Source organism: Macrobrachium nipponense, chromosome 42 (assembly GCF_015104395.2).
Source record: "Macrobrachium nipponense isolate FS-2020 chromosome 42, ASM1510439v2, whole genome shotgun sequence".
NCBI classification, from domain to species: Eukaryota; Metazoa; Arthropoda; class Malacostraca; order Decapoda; family Palaemonidae; genus Macrobrachium; species Macrobrachium nipponense.
In genome coordinates, this window is record NC_061103.1 from 30,542,820 (window position 1) to 30,563,371 (window position 20,552).

The 20,552-nt window shown below is 34.3% G+C and overlaps 1 pseudogene; it reads right to left on the reverse strand.

The window, feature by feature from the left end:
* Positions 1 to 1,754: 1,754 nt before the first annotated feature.
* The window catches only part of LOC135213041 (fibrocystin-L-like), an 81,756-nt pseudogene continuing 62,958 nt past the window's right edge, over positions 1,755 to 20,552 (reverse strand).

Here is a 20,552-nt window from a genome sequence, read left to right on the forward strand (position 1 = left end):
TATCATCTTACCTACGTGCTAAGGTTTGAAATAGAGATGTCAATGCATACCTTACAAAGTGGCTCCGTTCAACAACACTGATGTGAGACGAACTAACGCTCAGATGCTTGATGTTACCTACATGGTAAAATAAATTACTATACAGCCATACACATGTTCTTGACATGCTGACAATCATCCAACATTCTTGACTGTTTCCTTATTACAAAAATTTTCCACTTTCCAACAAAAATTCTTATATATGCACGTGTATATATACACATATAGACATATATATATATATATATATATATATATATATATATATATATATATATATATATTGTTACATTTATTGACTGCCTCGTCTTCCCAGCAGTATTTAATTAATTGTATATATGAATGAGGAGCCATGTCTTCTCCTAAAGCAACTGATTTTGGGAGAGTACACGCAGTAGGAAGGGTGGAAAGGAATTTCTGGTCTGACGAAAGCTTAGGGTAAGATAGGCAAGTCACGAGAGTAGCTAGGCCTCGATATGAGTTTTTAGGGACCTCTACAATAAGACCTATTTTCCTTCCCAATTTGCTGGCTGTTGTTTACCACTTTCAGGCAGTGCCTGAGGCGGTGTATGAAATCCCCGTGATTCAAAGAGACCCAGCATCTATCTCAGTCAGCTCCAGTCGTGACCTCGGATGGATGTCCAGCCAGCCAGCCTTCCATTTTTAGGCCTATCATGGCGCTACTGGCGCGCCCAGAGCCCCCAGACCTGAGACAAAGCCGATGCCGCATTTCTACAAAGGTCCACTGTTCATGGCATCCAGGTACGTCTTGTGAAACAGCATATTGCCAGTTCCTTACCTCCTAGTTTTCAAAATTCAAACTTCTACCTCAAAGGAATATCCCTTTGTTCCTCTCACTGCCTTGTGGCCGCATGCTTCCCTTGTGTGATCGTCCCAGACAAATGAAGTCATTGCATACCTCAGTTAAACACTAGAGTTCCTTTTCCCCAGTGTTAGAGAAACTGAATAATCGTTACTTGTGCAAGAAGACCTTTTTTTTATCTTGTCTAATCTGGAATCTTTTCCAGATTCCCTGATTCATGTGTCCAAGTCTTCGCTCCCGCAAGTGATGCTTTACCGCAAGACATATGAACAATTTTGAAAGCCAGCTTTTACGGGAACCTCATTTTTAGCCAGCTATCCCCTTGTGAGAGATATATAGGTCCCCACGTGTGGACAAGCTGCATTTACTCTTTCTCCAGGCCAGTAAACGGCCTCTTGTAAATAAATAGATGTAAAGTAATTAGCTGAGTTTTCTGGTGACCTTTCCCTCTTTAGTAAATTAACACTATAAATCCTTTTAAGGTAAGTTCAATTAATTTATTCTGCTTTTTCCCTCAACTATTTCCTTTTACGTATTTGAGCCCCTTCAGGCCAAAGGCTTAAAACGTAACAATATATATATGTATATATATATATACTACATTATCTATATATATATATATATATATAATATATATATATAGTATATATATATATATATATATATATATATATATATATCCCCCTTTAAATTGCATCTTAAGAGTTACTGCAACTGCGGAATATGTCTTCAGGTTTTCCATGGTCGGATCTTCGAGAACAGACAACTTCAAGATACGTAGGCACCATTCATCAGAGATTATGTCCTTAAATATCATCATTCTGCCAGTCATTGCTTCAGGAATGGAAAAGTCCATCAACATAAGGTAAATCAAATACCAAATAATAAACACTTCCGAGGTCACATTTATTGGTAGTACTGTGAAACTTTAACATGTTGATAAAAAAATCTCACTCTTGTATGTAAGCATTCCAGACTAATCAAAAATATTTGCTAAGTACGAACTAAAAAACGTTGACCAAACCAATTTATATGGTTATTGCATTGATGACACCATGCATTTTTATAATAAATAAGACTTACTTTCTTCTACAAGAAATGATGTACAGAATGCTACCAAATTACCAAATATATTCCAGTTTTCTCCTTGAAACTGGAAAAGATCCAAAGCTGCAGTAAGACCACAAAACAATTTTCCATCCTCTTATTACATTTATGGTGCAATGAAATGTTATATTCATAGAGAATCAGTCTTCTATGTTACAAAATTACCAAATATATTACAACTTTTTCTTTCAAGCTTTCAGAGGTCACTGATGAAAAACTTGTGTACAAAACCAAATAAGAAAGTTTATAGGCAATCTATGCAAACAAGAAATTACTATTAAGCATACTTTACAATTAGAAATTCTTTTCATTCTGTATTTATATTCACCCGTTACTTTTCTTATACCTATACAGTTCTTCTCAATGATTTCCACAATTGCCGACCCTTCCATTGACTTTCTGGATGATTTGGACGAGTATGTGGCTATTCATTCTTGCAGGACATTTTCGATGGATACCTTGCTCGTAAATGTTCATGTTTATCATAAAATACGAGACTGACTTGAAGAGGACCTCAACTTCAAGATCCTTTACAGACTTGCATAGGGTCTGCACTGCATCTGTCACGGCCGCCTTTTCACCAGAAGCCTGATGCATAAAAACGTCAATTTATAGATATCTTCATACTCGACAACTCAATGACTGCCCTAGAGCAAGAGCCAGTGTCAGAACAAGGCTGGCTTATTCTAAAATGAACAAACACGTTGGCACAATTTCTTGATTCATTATTAATGTACAATTATCATTTATCTTCTGTTGATAAACTGTAACTGTTTCTAGACCTATGTCCTTATGCCCTGGTTATTTCACCTAAAGATTTACTGAATCACTTGAAGGAATTCAGTAGTCTTTTCTAATAATAGCTGTATATCACAAGTTCATCTACCTCCTTCCTGATTAGTCATTTGTCTGAACACACTTCTGGCAATACCTTCATGACTTCATCAAGTCAGGAGATCATCCATAATTTCTTGCCTGGTCAGATCTGGGTAACTGATGTCAGATTATCATTTCATGTTAAATACTCTTCTTGTCATAAATTATAAAGAACAGTCGGCTGCCATTTTAGGCTGAATTTTAGTTGAAATTTCCAGAACAGTCGTGTGATCACCATGTTTAGAGTAAAAGTTAATACTAACACTAAACAGAATCATCACAATATAGAATTGGAACCCTCAAGATAAGTCTCGAAAGAGTTTACAGTATTACTTCCAGTCAAGTGATACGATGGGATTTTTAAACTGTAGTTTAGCTGCTACTTTGTAGTTATCTAATTATTGTCCCTTAAGTCTTGTAGCCCTTTTTAGCAGGAGCTTAGTTTGTGTCCTCAAAATTACACCTTATTATTTTCTATTTAGCAACTAAAAAGGTAAAATTGGCTTATGTACTTGGTTACTCCATTCCAGATAAGTATGTCACACAAACATTACAAAAATATTTTTTACATATATAGCTCATTGCCAAGGCTGTAGAATCTAGTCATGCCATTGTCCAAAACAACAAATTTGGAATATAAATGATTTCACTTGCAAAAAGTAAGATCTGCAAAAACATGCATTATACTTACATCTATACTAGCAAAAGGTCTCCTATCAGAAGCAATAGAAACTGTCACAGACCAATTAACTTCAGTTCCTGCTTCACGTTGCAAAACGCCCTTCAAAAGACCAGCAAACTGAAACAAAAAATAAGAAGAATAATGATTAAACAGACAAGAATTCAGTACCTTTATGAAAGTTTTAAGTACATTGAATGTTGAAATTTTAATGTTATAATCATGAAAATTAGTTTAATAAGACCATGGCATCAAGAATCTAAAAAAAGACGTTTTTTTTCTTACAAAATGCAACAAAATTAGACTAGTCATTATCTTTACTGAAAAAAGCATGCTACTTCCTTTGAACTGCAAAAAGTGAAGATTATGGCATTAATATGTATGTATGTGCTGAGTTCCGGTTATTGGTGCCAATAATAGAGTTATGGCACCAAGACAATACCTAACAGAGCTGTCGTTAACCGGTTATCTGCGCCATAAGCACATAATTCGCCGAATTTCGGTTCATGGCGATTTTGCTTATTATCAAGTACGTAGTAGATATATATCTATATATACACATATGTACATACATACATGTTAATGCTGTAATCTCCACTGTTTGCATGTAAAAAGAAGTAGCATGTTTTTTAGTCAAGATAATGATTAATCTAATTTTGCTGTATTTTGTAAGAAAAAACTTATAAATATAGGGTATATACTGGTGATAAACAAAACCAAAGAAAAGTTCTCTCACCTCAGCTTCACTACCTGCAACATTATCACCTGCTCTATCCCCAACCAGTGTTACCTGAATGGAATATGGTGCTGTAACTGGAGCTTGTGTTGATGGCCCTGATCTGCCTGAAATAGTTTCTGAAAATTCCCAAAGAATTTGAATAAGAACGTTTTACCCATAAAACCTCTGTCTGACCTGAAAATCAAGCACAAGGCAATGTGGATGAAAGTGAGACACAACTACACAATGAAATGCTGATAACTATAAAAACAAATGCAGTCAAATGATACGTCACTTTACTCAGATAGAATGTGATGCGTTCTCTCTACTTTCCTGCCCAGATCATTCATAAGTTTAATTCTAATCTCCTCCAGTTCTTCATCCTTGTTTGCTCATTTCCAGAGCTTTTCTGGGCTTCTGGCCAGTCTTCATTCAAACCTTTTCCCTGTCAACCACTGCTATTAAGATTAATTCTCCTTTCCTCTTGCATATACCCAAACATCACAAACAATGAGATCTTACTTTACTAAAAAGCCTGTTGGTTACTATGCTTCTCGGTAACTTCCTCATAAGTATTGTGACATTTTCAACGTGCCCCAGTCATGAGCCTAATTTTTGTAATAACATACTCAAATTTTCTCAGTGTTCTTTGTAAGTGTCTAAATATCTCAGTACATAGAGAAGTACAGACTTCATAAAAACTACACACATTGCAGACTTGTTTACTCAGGATACCTGTAATTTACCAGCAGTCTATGTATAGTATATCTCTACTTAATCCAGTAAGTTGCCAATCTTTTTCTTATTGGCTTTTCAATTTAAACGTTATAATTCTACATTCCACCATGGCACCTTTATCAACTAGAGTTCATAACTGGCGTTTGTTCACATCACAAGGATCTTAATTTGCATGTGATGATTTTCCTTTCCACCCTCTTAATCGCACCATTTATACTGTTAACCACTTTTGTGATCTCTTCCTCTGATTCTGATGTTAACATCTTGTCGGTTGTAAATGGCAATTCCAAGTTGCCTCACACTCTCTTTGCACTTCATGGTAAACTTTTCAGTTATTATGACACAGTGACGACAACAACAAAACCGATAATAATGATAATAATAATTACAATCATAATTAATGGAGTCATGTCTCACTGTTTATGGTTGTAGATTTGACCCTTCATGCAATACTTGGGCGCATTATACCAGGTAACTGATAAATAACTTATTTCCATAGACCTCTAGTTGTAATGTATCATTTAAACCATAGGCTTCCTTGCTCTAGTTACGCCCAATTCTAATTTTCCTTACCATATCTGGTTCTAAATAAGTTTGCCTTACAGGCTTGCTGAACTTTGCAATTATCATTTCTACATAAAGACTATTCCTAATTACAACTAAAAAGAAAAACTAACCAGATGTATGAACAGTCCAGCCAGCTGGCTCCACAGTTGCTGTTATATTGATGACGTAACTGGATGCAAACTGAGAGAATGACAAGTCAAGAATAAAGGATGTCATACTTCCCCCATTTAAGGTAAAGCTGTAAAAAAATAAGAGTTGATAACATTATTTCTTATTCAAACTAAACTGCAATTTTCTTTACACATTTAAGTAGAATATTTTTTGTTTAGCAGAAATAATCCATGCATTATGAATTTGTTCATGAGCACTCTCATGAATTAATGTAAAAGTTGTACATATATCTTAGTTTTAACCAGAGCACTGAGCTGATTAACAGTCTCCTGGGGCTGGCCCGAAGGATTAGTATTTTTACGTGGCTAGGAACCAATTGGTCACCTAGCAACGGGACCTACAGCTTGTTGTGGGATCCGAACCACATTATATCGAGAAATGAATTTTTATCACCAGAAATAAGTTCCTCTGATTCCGCGTTGGCCGAGCCGAGAATCGAACTTCTGACCACCTGATTGGCAGCCGAGCGCGAAAACCACTCGTCCAACGAGGACATATAAATTAATGTATGACAAATAACCATAAAAATTGTGAGTTGCATGCAAATGTTTAAATATAAAAACAATTACAGACTGAATAATTAAGTCATAATCTAAGACGACCCACCTAGTATTGCCTTGAACTTGAGCGCCTCCACCACTCACCAACACCACAGATCCTGTCATTTGTTGACCCTATGAACAGACAAATGGAATTCATTACAGTACTACAGTTTTGTGAATTTTGCACTTTAAATAGCACCAACTGAAAAAAAATGTCAAGGAATTAAACAGCAGTCTTCTCAAAGATTTAACATTAAATGTTTTGTCTCAAATGTTGATTAAGTAAAAAAGACTGATTTCTACTAATATGATGAGAGGAACTAATATTCATTATGTACTTTCCAGAAATATGTTTTGCATAACCTTTAAACTAGTTATAAGAGTATTCACAATGAAAAAATAATAAAAACTCAAATAAAAATAAAAAGTAAATCTTAGTGTTATATCAACACAATGGCACCCATCACATAATTAACCAATAACTACTGCACTCCAAAATCATTCAGTGTCATAATTCCCTTGTAATGGCTTCTACTGACATTACCATGTTAGATAATTTCTATAATGCTACTTTTTATATATCTTATTAAATACGTACTGATCTGCAGCCTATAGTAAAGTATCTCATGGGAAGGCGCAATGCTTTTCTTTATATTTTTTTAACAATGATATCATTTTCCTTTCTAACAATTAAGTTTGACTAAGATTTTGTATGCTCTTGTACGGAAAAATTTACCAAGTACCACAACTATTACCTCTAACTGCGAAGGGTCCATTGGCAAGCCAGTGTCCAAGTCAGTAAGCTGCAGAGTGATGTTGAAAATTTCATCTGCCATAACTGCATCAGGTCCATCAAGTGACTCCAACCGTACACGCTTTTCTGTAGCACTGTGAAACATCAAGGATTATAAGCATAAGATCCTTGATATACACTTACAGACAATTTTAGTGCAATAAAGAAGGCATGTTCAGACAGGATTTTCATTCAACTACAATACTAATTATCATCAAAGCTATTTTGCACATTTGAATTTCTGAATGAAATACTCAAGATGAATTTAAACTGACTGTTGTTTTATAGATGTGCTTGTCTGCTGCTACTCAAGATAACTAATAAGCTGCACAACAGTAGTACTAGGAATGCTTTACAAGCAGATGTTAATAGGTCACAAATCAATAATTGTCTCCATATATCAGGCCTATCACCATGTCCTAGTTATAATAACCAAGAGAAATGTTTGAGTTGTGAGGACCATTAAATCTTTATTCAAAAACATGTTCATTAAAACAGCATGGCTGAAAAAAAAATGCAACTTACTTAAAGGTACCTCCAACAATGGGCAACTCCGGAGCTGTAGATGGATGCGTGACATTGAAACTAATTCTGTAACCCATTCCTGGTTTGTTAACAGAAAGGTTGGTAAAGTTAGCAGCTCCGTTCAAATAAGGGACTCGCGTGGTTCCAAGGAGAGCAGTATCAACTGGGCCTCCCAAAAGAGTTGCTGTTACCATCCAAGGATTGCTTTTGTGTCCCAAAGACTGGATAACACTTCCCTGTAAAGAAATTTTGGAAATTACAATCTATGAAACCATTAAAACTGAAAAGATTGCTTGTAACATGAGTGATGGCATATAAAATGGCGCTGAAAAGTATCGCACTATGACTAACCTACTTTAAAAAATATTAAATAAAGTTCTTCATCAAGTGATTTCTGTTATGTTCTGTATGTCTTTACATGCTCGTACTTACATTACTGGAAAGTACATTGTACACAGGCTGGGTAGGAAAAACAGTAAAAGCTATCACTTCTGGTGGTACATCTTTTTCTAGTCTAGATGCAGATGGTTGTTCATAGCTAACAGCCTTAATGCTAACTTCGAGGTCAGCTGCTTCCAAAGCCTGTTGAATGTCACTGAACAATGTCCCATTTGTAACAATCACTGAACCACTTTCCTCAGTAGCAGGAGGTGGGGGCTTCTTTGGAGGTGGAACTGGTTCTATGATCTGAAAAAAAACATGAATTCTACATCAATCACTATGATCATTTTATGATCATTGAGTGTTTCAACAACTACATTCTTTTTCCAATTTCATATCCTTGAATAGCAGCAGAGGCTGACTCACAAGAGTTTTAAGGTATCAGCTAATAAATTACTGACATTTCTACCTTACCAATTTAGGTCTAGATGTTTACTTAACCTTAAATCCAACAGTACTATATACAGTAGCTTCATTATTAGACAATAAAAATACAATGAAATGAAACCACTAAGATGTCAAAAATAGTTTAGAATAATAAATCTGAACTGAGTTCAGAATGAGTATGTATACTGTACACTGGTACACTATACAGATTATCATCTATTGAGAAATTAACTGACAGGCTTCTCTATATATGCTCTTCAAAACAGATATTTCCTTTTTAAATTTTTCCAAGCTGATTTCATATCACTGAGACTAATAAACAGTTCTTTTTTGTACTGGTTCAAAACTGATTTCATATTGCTCAGACTAATAACAGTTTTTAATAACTATCAAGAACTAAATGAGGATTAAATGTTAGCAAAGCAATGTATACTGTCTTTTGTTTAAAAATAAATGAAAAAATTATTATTAACTAGAAAAAAATAAATAAATAAATGCAAAAATAAAACAATGGAAATGGTGAACATTTTAAGTTTACCTTGAGGAATTTTAGCATCAGAATGAAAACAAGATGATGGTTACCCAGTAAAATAGAGCAAGATTTTTCTGTTTTATTTTGCTACTACTGACCTGCAATTTGACAATTGTGATATTGCAGTTATCACAGGTGTGTGCCTGGAAATTATTGACAGCTTTCACAATGGTGTCCAGTAAATCATCGTAGGTCAACACTTCAGCTGATGACCCATTAACAGCCACTGTGACAGAAGCATTTGCACTGGCTGATGGTGGACTGCTAATTTCAAACTGAAAGCAGATGAAGATTTTTATATAAATAGTTCTTCCTCATTCTTATCCTTATGAAAACAAAAGAAACAATACTACTTTTTTGAACGGAAACATAGGTTTCTTGGTACTGTACTGGCTGGCATTGTGTGGTGTTAACAGAGAATTGAGTTTTCAATACTGTGGCTATAAGAACCCTTTAGTGTCTCAAAGGCAACTACTCTTCCTTCATAAAAGATAAATATGCCCTTGTTGATTTGGGCGACTGAGGGAGTTACAAATAAATGGGCTGGGAGGAGACTAGTATTTTCAATGAAATAAGAGGTCACTGGAATACCATCCAAGGTTTTAGTAAGCATATTACAAAATCATTTCTATCAGTATGACAAATTTATGGTATGTTGGAAGCAGTGTGCACATGCGTGGATATTGATGAAACTGCATCAAATCCCTATAGTACCAGTCACCTTTAGACCTTAAGAATCTGCATTGCCAGTTTTTTTACTGGACCTTTTTCAAATTTTTTGTTTCCCATCACCATAAGTTTGGTCTTACTTATGTCTTGTAGTCCTCTTCTTTTTGCTTCTGTATTCAATATATCAAGCATATAATTCAAGATTAAACATACATTTTGAAACCTTGGTTTATCTGTGCTACCATACTTCCTATATCTTTAAAAGTCAAGTCAGTGATCATTATCTGGTCAAAAATACGGTAAAGTAATATGTGACAAGATGTCCCAGTGCTGGTGATGAAACTCATATAAAGTAGCGACATGTTTTGGGTAAGATACATCATCTAACGAACAGGAAGATAAGCTAATTACTTCTTGCATTTTCTCTCAAAATTAAATTCTTGTGAAAAGGGAAAATTTAATTTGATAATGAATTAAAAAGACTGTCATCAGGTGAGTTACTTACCTAAACCATTGATGAGATGAACAAGTAACTAATCTCAACAAAATAAACAGCCACTTTTACAATAGAAAAATAGTATTTTGAACTTTCCTGCCATGCATTAAACTATACATGCACTGTAATGATTTTAGGAAATTATATTAAAAACACAAAATATAAAAACTGAGATTTTTTATTGTACAAATGCTCACCTCAAACTGGTAAATCACTGTGTTCCTCTTCTTCCTCCTCTTACCGGAGTCCTCACGAATGATGTTTGCAATTCGGATATTTCCAGGGGCAACACCCAGCATCTGGGCCATATTATTAACAATATCCTCCTCATAGAAGTTGTCAGGATCCACTACTACACCCATATTCAAAACTACAGTGGGCATAGTCTTTATCTCATACAAGTGACCTCCATGGAGTGTTATATGGAGGAACTTCTCATTTCTTTGCAGGAAGTTTGATCCTGCAGACTGGAAAGTAAAGTAACATATTTCAAGGGCTAAATAACTCTACTATAATTGTAAATAAACCAACCCTATGATTAACTCTGTTTGTAGTTAGGCAATCTGCAATCACTTGAGGTAACTTAACAATACAAATTTACACCAACTGCTCTTGAGACCCTTAAAAGGTAAACTAAATCCACAAGACAATTTATTATATACTTTCCTATCAAAACACACAGAAATTTATACTTACATCTGTTAACTGAGGAATATATGCAGTATTCGAACCGCTATCACTCATTAACTCATACTTTCCCGGATATTTAGATTTATCAATATTTTTTGGAGGAACATAGACATCATCAACATAAATGTCATAACGCTGAGTTTTGGGGAAGTAGAGTCGAAGGACGATTTTATCACTTGGGTCTGAATGGAGGAGATGAAATCTGAGAACCTAGATAAGAGAAAAATTCTTATTAGAGGGATGAGAATTTTATCGTCAACAATACGGTACATACTTTAACCTAACAACACGTTAATGAATGTTCTTAACTCTCAGCCTAACCTGAAAGATTTGCTCTTGAACTACCAGTATGCTGTAGCAAGGTTTTATTTAATATACTGCAACTCGTTGCAACTTTCATAACAGGATAAACTGAAATTGTTATACATTTTGACAAAACTTTCTTTCAAAATTTTGTATTTAATAGCTCTTGCACACTGATATGTGTGATGGTAGGTGATCTGCAATATCTGCAATTTGGGATTGGGTAATGTTGCTTATTCATTAATTAACCATGGGTCAGACGAATATGACTAATACAAGGATATCACTTCAATAGGTTTAACGTATCTTAATTTGTCATTACAAGATTAATATTCCAACAAAGACTGTCATTTACTAAAGATGAGTTTTAGAGATTGTAACAAATTATTGTCAAAACCCTTCTAAACAGAGTTAATTTTTCCAAAATCTGAGCGAGGCACCAACAAAATAATCCCATTGGAGTTCCATTCTTGCATAAATTCATGACTAACACAGTAACTAAACCAAAGCTTAAAACAGCTGGCAACATGATATTCACATACAAGATTAACATGAAACAGAAACATATCTTCATTTTAACAGCCCTCTTGAATTAATATATTTCCTAAATTAAAGACTATCTCAGCATAAACAGAATTTGGTGACATCATCGAAAGTAAAACACAAAGGAGATACAAACGCATACCTGTGGGGGTGTGCTGGTCATAGCCATCTCATACACTTGTCCAGATGCCACAACAGAGTAGAATGTGGAAATTCTTTCTTGGCAGGTGTAACCAAAGCACCATCCACGGTCCATTGGGCCATTCAAAAGGTCCACATAACCGCTAGTACCTACATAATGAATTTCTTCGGTCATATTACATGTCCAACTTTAATTTACATTTCAATACAAAGCATTTTAACAGCCTGATATTACATCTGACTGACCGACTGACAATATTGCCATATGTTTATAACACTGTGACTTGTTAGCTTAATACATATCCATCAAAAATATCAATTTATTCACAAGGAAAACTGAAACTTGAAGATCATTTGTAACAGCTAAGTGAAAAACAGTAAGTAATACCATATATGTGTATATGATATATAACTATATATATATATATATATATATATATATATATATATATATATATGTATATAATATATACACACACACACACATATATATATATATATATATATATATATATATATATATATATATATATATATATATATAACCTGAACCTGATGTAACCCAGTGACTTGCCTATATATATATATATATATATATATATATATATATATATATATATATATAGGCAAGTCACTGGGTTACATCAGGTTCAGGTTATGTCATTCTGGACTTTCAGCGCTTACCTCATGGCACTGTTAACCCCAATTTTTGGGTGCCATAAGTGGATTTACGGTGCTGTTACCTGCTTTACAACGCTGTAACCCAGACTTACAGTGCTTATGGCACTGTAGCAGCGCTGTGAGTGCTATTTGTTCCCATTATAATTATGATGATTTGGGTTAAGGCGATTTTCGGCTTACAACGCCGTGCCAGGAAAGAACCCGAGGATTGCCTGTATATATATATGTACACTTACCAGGATTGCCAATGAGCCCTATAGGTGATAACCTCCTGATTTCAGTATCTGAGTCCATGCTTTCAATTATCATCATTCGGTACCTGATGTCAGTACACTTCCAAGCCCTCCAAGTGGATACCAGTGAGCATGTATTATCACGGAATATTCCTATAAAGCAGAAAATTAAAATCATCACAGGTACAATTTTTCCGACTCCATTACGTACTTCAAAAAAGTTAGCTAATGTTTCTTATTTTCCATTTGTATTTTAACTTCAATAACAATAAATTACTTGCTCTTGTCGATAAAAATATCATCTATACTACATTTCAGGTGTAAAAATATGAAAGAAATATAAACGTACAGAAAAAGCTCTAAAGGCATAAATTGGACTGTTCAATGAAAATTACAAATGTTACTTTTACCACTTGTAGTGATGCATTAGGACGAAAAGGTGAATTTTACTGAAAAGACGTACAAATGCGGGGAAAACCGCTGGCTATAGTGAATCCCATATTTCAGTAGATGGGTGCATGAAAGATTGCCTTTCACCTTACTTCAAGCTGACAATCCTCATATTTCTACCATTCAATGATTTTTTATAATGTCAGTATTGAATTGCATGCTGCATTTAGGACCACAAAAAAAGATAAATGGAAGATAACTATGCAAAATGCTTAATAACGGAGCTCGAAAATTTTCTGGGTTCTACCACTAATCTGTGGATGCTGATGGCAACAAAAAATAAAATGTGTATGTTGTCACTGAAGATTCAGGATATAAAATGTACTTAAAGAAAATTATTTCCACATTTTTACCTTTATTTGGATATTTCTCTGCAGCACTAATTTTGCTTCCATCAGGGCGCATTCTAAGTACAGTTGGAATTCTGTAGTCACCAACACCATGGGATCTGTCCCCATCCCATTCATATTCTGCAATAGCTGTTGCAGTTGCATTGACTGTCCCTATAGGTAAATAAAATTGAATGCATTAAACATCATCCACTGACTTATTGCCATCATGCACACATCTAAAGTGATTTACAATGTAAAAAAAAAAATTTTTAAGGACAAATTATAAATGCGTCTGGCTATTTAGGCTTCTGATTCACAGAAGCAATGTCGTGGTATAATCAGGGCCAGCCCTGAGGTTGCTGGCACCCCGGGGCAAGCTGAACTTCGGTGCGCTTAAAAGTATAATTTTCTCAACATTTTCACAGTGAAAAAAACTGAAAATGTAGCTAAAGAAAACAGTTCAAACACAGCATCAAGGTTTCAAATCCTTCGATTAATAAACTAGGGGAGAAAGACTGTTATTACTTTTTCTACATTATTGGCAATGCTCACATATTGTTCTAAACAAACAACGAGTGGAGGATGATTGAATGAGAGAAATTCTGATAGGAAGGCTGCCACTGATCTTTTATATATCTGTACTATGGCCTCTGCAGAACAGTGTAAACACATCGGCATCAAGTTACATCCCAACTAGTGATTTATAAATAAATCTATAATCAAACTCATTGTGACAGGTAATGAATGCTGTCAATGTTAGCGTGCTATATTCATAGTACAAAAGAAAGGGAAGTGAAGTAATTGTATTCATGGTATCAAAGAAAAGCAAGGGAATTAATAATATGAAAAGTTAAAAGGAAATAAAAACACACAAATAAGATATTAAAAGTGGTACAGAATCGGAACAAACTAATGGTGGATTTTTCTAGGCCCTATTGGTTTTTCATCTACTTTTCCTGTGAATAAATGACTGTTTTTTTTTAAAGTGTAAATATGGAAATTCAAGAACATCCAGCAAAGAGAAGTATTAAAAGATCATGGGGAATAAGGAGACATGAAAACCTAGCAAGATAAGGATTCAGTCAGAAATGCACATGATACAAGAGACCATACAGATTTCAATGGGTTCCTAACCTCGTCAAGTTAGAACATGAAGAAAAAAATATATAATGATGATTGTTAGTGTAGTATTTGAAAAAGGTGTAACTATGAATAACAAATGCACTTGAGCAAATCACTGGGCTGAAAGATTTATTTTTAAATGAGAGTAACACTAGTCAGAAGCCAAAAGTTTAAGAAGAATATTACCCATAGCCTACCCTACTACATCCCATATCTCTTGCTTCTGAGTGCTGATTCATCTAAACTTATTTATCACTTTTCACTTTACTTTTTCTTTATAATTTCCAGTTGTTTCCTTGTCTTGATTTGGTCTTTATTCTCCTTCACTATCAGTTCACATGTAGTACTCTTTATAACAGAAAACTATTCCAATTTTAGAATGTAAGAAAATAAAAAAACCATAAACATGCGACATATTTTAAGTATGAAGAAAATGGTAAAATACTTACCAAGAAGACTTCCATCCATGTCTTGAATCACAATCTTTTTATGCCCATCACAGCTCATGTCGACACAGTCAGATGGATTAACTGCACCCAGATTTGGTCTGAATGGGATAAAATAATTGCATTTGTTATAAAACAAGAATTTGAATCAATTTCTGTCATAGATAAAATTCATTACTGTACTTCACAGCTGGCATAATTACCATGTCACTTATAAGGAATATGTATAGCACTGACAGAAATGAGCCTAAAGTATTCCATTTCTACTTTTTAGAAGGGAATGGCTTCGATCACCTGCTGAAAACTAATTTAATTTCTCAGTTTGCAACCCAGAGATTTATACCAGTCTGGAAAGCAGATAATGGATCAGAAAATAATCAGGCAGCGTTCCCCCCATATTCACGAATAGTTGAAACCTCTTTAAATGCTTAAACCTGGCTATTTTGTTAGTTAAAACTCAAGAAAACCCCACTCACAATGTTTATCCCTGGTTCTTTTAATAGTTTTATTACAAAAAGTGCATTTTATGATGACACTGATAAAAAAAACAAGAATTTGTGGATATTTCTCATAGAAAATACTGCAAATATGCAAATTTCCCGCTAATGATGGGTAGATATGGTCCATAGAAAAATCTATGAATATGTGTCCACGAATGCCGAGGACGCGAATACCCTATCCTTAAAGGTAAGATTTAGTATGTTAAATAGTATATCTACAGATATGCATGAGGTAACAATCAATATAAAATAAAAATTTTAACTAATTCTTTACCTTTCTTACTTACTTATGCAAGAAAATGTAATTATCTGTTGATGAGTTAACAAACGTTATTCCTGAGACAAATATAGGATGAATGGCATCATCTGCACCCTTGTTGGTGAGAAATGCAATATCTTTGCCACAACTCCGAGTATTGTAATTTACAAACTTGACATTTTTAACAAAAGAACCACCTCGGATAGCTGGATAACTTGATACTTCATAGAAAGCATGTTTTGGAGCCACTGAAAGAGGAATAGAGCAAAGTTATGCGCTACAGCATGTTAAGACATAATATAATTAATGCAATGGAATACAGTGTAATGTATTTTACTTGCATATTTATGTATACTATATTTCTCAATGGAGGAATGTTTACTCTAAAGATATAACCATAATAGATTTGCACATAACAACTATAATGTTATTTATTCTGTTCAACCAGAATAAAGAGATGTAAATGTAAAGTTTGATCAAAATTAAAAACTCACTATTAATGGTAGACGCGAAAGAAGCAAACAATAACCCAGAATTTCCACCATCAATACCGTGGTGCCACAGGGAATGAGGGAAGTGCTCTTCAATCTTGACAGAGGAATCATGATATTTACAGGTATGAGAAGGTGATGCACCAACAAAGATGGAATTCTCTATGACTGCCTTCTTCTCATAGAATTCATGGCTCAGGGCATGCGGACCAAACACTAACTGATTGACACCAACATGATTGTCAATTGATTTTACCTGTTAAGGAAACAGACACATATACCTTTAGTCACAATAAGTTTTGGAGAACATGGTTTTACTAACTCTCACAGCTATAATAGTACGTATCTAGAAGTCAAAATTAGGGTATACAATACAATGACAGTTTTGTGTAAGGATTAATTATAATTATACTCTGTTTTTTTTCATCAGTCCATCCGCCTGTGGTGTTTGCGCATGGTAACACTGCGTCCCAGGCTTTGAATAATATCCTATTTCGAATATTAACGGTGTCATTCGCATACAGTAAATTATTAAAACTCTTTCCAGTTGGAAATGTACATCCAGATATCCTTTTATTTACCTAAAACTTATACATAGCGTAACTATTTAAAGCCTGGGACGCAGTTACCATGCGAAAATACCACAGGCGGTTGGACAGATGGAAAAAAACAGAGTATAGTCAACGTACGTCAGACAGAATTAAGCTTGCATAATGCTGCATGTAAAATGCTGTATCCCACACCCGCCATGCAAAGAACCCTTTAACTCGTCTGCAAGCTGTGGGGTCACCTGCAGATCCTTTCTTCCAAAGCTAATGGGAAATAAAAGGTTTAGGATTAAAATAATAAAAAGCAATTATCAATTTGTCTGTTTTAAACAACAATGAAAAATCAACAAAATAACTAAAGACAAATATACTTTTCACGGACTATCATTAATATGCATATTCAGCTTTATATCACATCCCAAAAGAATGTTACTGCATTTTAACAAATGATGAAGTAAAACCAATGTTGATGAAAATAGGGAAGAATAAAAAGTAATATTCCTACTAAAGCAATATACAGGGTAAGCGATTTAGAAGTTATAGATATCATTCTGTAACATATGCAACATTCAATTTTTTTAATCAACAATACCAAATTCAGTACTTTGTTTAACTGTTCAAGCACCAAAGAAAGATCAATTTCACAATCTAGAGAAATTTTGGAACACTTTTTAAGCCTTATGTGGAAAAGCATTTGGAATATTTGTAGACCTTTTTTCAGATACATATCTCCAAACAATAAAATGCCAAAAGCCAAAAAGAATATCAATAACTAAGAGTAAGGATATTTTTAGTACAATATAAAATCCAAAAGTCAGTATGTATTGACTTTGTTATATGAAAAATAGAGAAAATCCTGAGTCAAATGTTGCCAATAAAAAAAAGGACCAAACCAAAGACAATGCTCACACATTTGCTCTGGTTTTATTTATAAAACTGAGAAACAGAACAGGGTTATTCCTGAAGTAAGGGCAGTAGGTCCATCTTCAAATGCAGGCAGATGTGCAGTGCTAAACCTCACTCATTTCAAGCTGGATCTCTATCAAACACTTCTTCCAATTTTCACCTGGCAACAACTTTCCAGTCATGCCAGCAGGTTTCCTTGAAGAGCCTGCACTGCAGGAATGAAACACAAGGAACCAGAAACCTTGTAGGCCTCGTTCCCAATGAAAGCTCTCAATTTTACATCATCATCTACCTCAAGAACAGTGATATGAGACAGCCACTTCACATCGTTTTGAAAATGGAGTCTGAAGTTCCAAAAAACAACCAGTTTACCTTTCAATCTTAATCCAAAACTACCTGGAAGTGTGCAACTCTCAATTCTATGGCTACCATATGGTCATCATCTTAGATGGACTATCCAAAATGCTCTCTTCCTGACAAAGGTTTGGTTATAAAATTAGACGAGATTTCTTGGAAGGACAGGACAAGTATTATCAGGTACTATTTGACAGTTAAATACTCATAAAACCTACCAATATACCAAACATGGAACTATGAACTTCATTGTTACTCCAAAGGGAATCATCCTCACAAGGTTCTCCATATGTCTGGAAGCCTGCTTGCTGTGAACCTGAAAGATTTGAAAACATTTCAATAAAAACAAACCTATGACATTCGGCTAAGAAACACTTGGAGTACGTAGTACTGGTACTGTATTTTAAAAAATCTCTTTATCTTAAAGAGGTTCTGGCTGTTATTCTTTCTTTTTCTTTACATTTTGTGATTACTATTATGTACATATTATTTTGTGATAATAGAAGCAATTAAAATGTTGCCCAAGTATCGTATATAAGTTAACAATGCTACAACTTGTTATCAAGATTGGTACCTTAGATCAATGAATTTTGGTCTTATTTTTGGGTTGATTTAAATATATTCTCTACAGATTTTCCTTGGAGAATCTGTATTGGTAGCTTTCATATTAAAATATTTTAATATGAATTCAATTTCTACTTAGTAGCTTCTCATTTTCCCTTGTTGCTTGTGGCAAAGATTAACTTACTACTCATTCTATGTAAATTTCCTGGAAATAAGAAAATGTTATTTGTCTTCCTATAATCCAGTGATACATTGTAGCACTTCTGTGAATAAAATATGCAATGAAGTGTGAGAAAATAAAGCTTACCAGCAACAACATTTCCTTCCAGGACAGTCTCAGCAGCAGCATTCAAAACAAAACCACCAAAGAAGTTAAAGTTTTGTGCTTCATTACGGCCATTATACCTTCCAGGGAAGAGCATAAGGGATACCAAATTGTTTCTGAAAATATTACCCACACCCTCATCTACGATACCTGGAGGAAAACAAAATGTTTTTTTAGAACAATCTATTCAACAAATATTAGTTTCGCCAGTGCTATAATGCTTGGTTTAAGGGAGAAACAATTAATATTATTCTCTACTGTTTTTGGTTATGCTTCTTATCATCAGTGAAAGGGATAGGCCTGGAAATCTTATGAATACAGATTAGGAATGTTAAAGTTAACAAAACCCATTAAATCAATTTACAACATGAAAGCAAATTCATCCTTATTAACAAATGGATTAGTGTACTTTATCAGCGAAAGTGTACAATAGCATTAAAGAATTCTCACTACAAGAGGAAACCTAATGTCTGTGCTAAAATCTCAGATGACATTAATGGTCAACCTAAATAAAGACTTAACATCCTGCCTAATAATCACTTATTAATAATGAATTTGTTCTAGACATATTTACAGAAATAACTTATATTTTTCCTTTTAAAGAATGAAAAAAGAAACACACTTACTTCCTCCAACAGTATGGTAGATAACATTGGCTACTGCTGCGATACCATTAGATGAGAAAAATCCAAGTGCAGTGTTGTAGTTTGTGTTAAAACTACAATGCTTTACATAGCTACCAGCATCATTATCACCTAGCCCGTGGAAAGCTAGAGCAAATCGTGGGTCATATGAATCGGTGAAACCTTCTTGTCCCATATAGCGGAATTCAACATTTGAGAGTTTGGCGGTACCTTTGTAAACAAATTGTAAAATTATTCGCAGTAAGAAAGTGATATTAGTGAAATTTATATCTCCACTGAAGAATTCACTAGAACCAAATACAGACTGATTGTGCTATTAATTGACACAAATATAAAAATTTATATTATGCTGTAAGCTACATTATCCAGCAAAATATTTGCAAAATATGTACACAATAACTTGCTAGGTAACAAAGGTAACAATCACATTTCTGACAGATTTGGATCAGTTGCACCTTACAAATCTAGTAAAATTGTTCCCTTTTCTTTATAAACCCCGATGCTACAAGGAATTTGCTACCTCTCTTAATGAACCTCTCTACTGAAAAGTGATTGAAGGTAATATGTATAGCAACAGGCAAAAGATTCATAAACCAGTAGTATATATCATGGAAACATTTTCACAGCAGTAACTAAAGGGGATCAGTCATCTTGCAAAGACTACTAGCACAAAAATATATCCTCAGTTTAAAAGACCTCACCTGTATAAGTCTGACCTCCAGTAGTGTCCTTTGAAACAAGTATTCTTCCACCAAAACTGTTGGTGGTAGTAGACCCTTCAATAACAATGTTCCTTCCAAGCAGTCCGACCTCTGCAGCCAAGGTGTATGATGTTCCATCACCCACTTCATGGCTTACACCTATTTCACAAAAGAAAAGAAAATTTTTGTATAAATATTAAATTCATAAACTTTTCA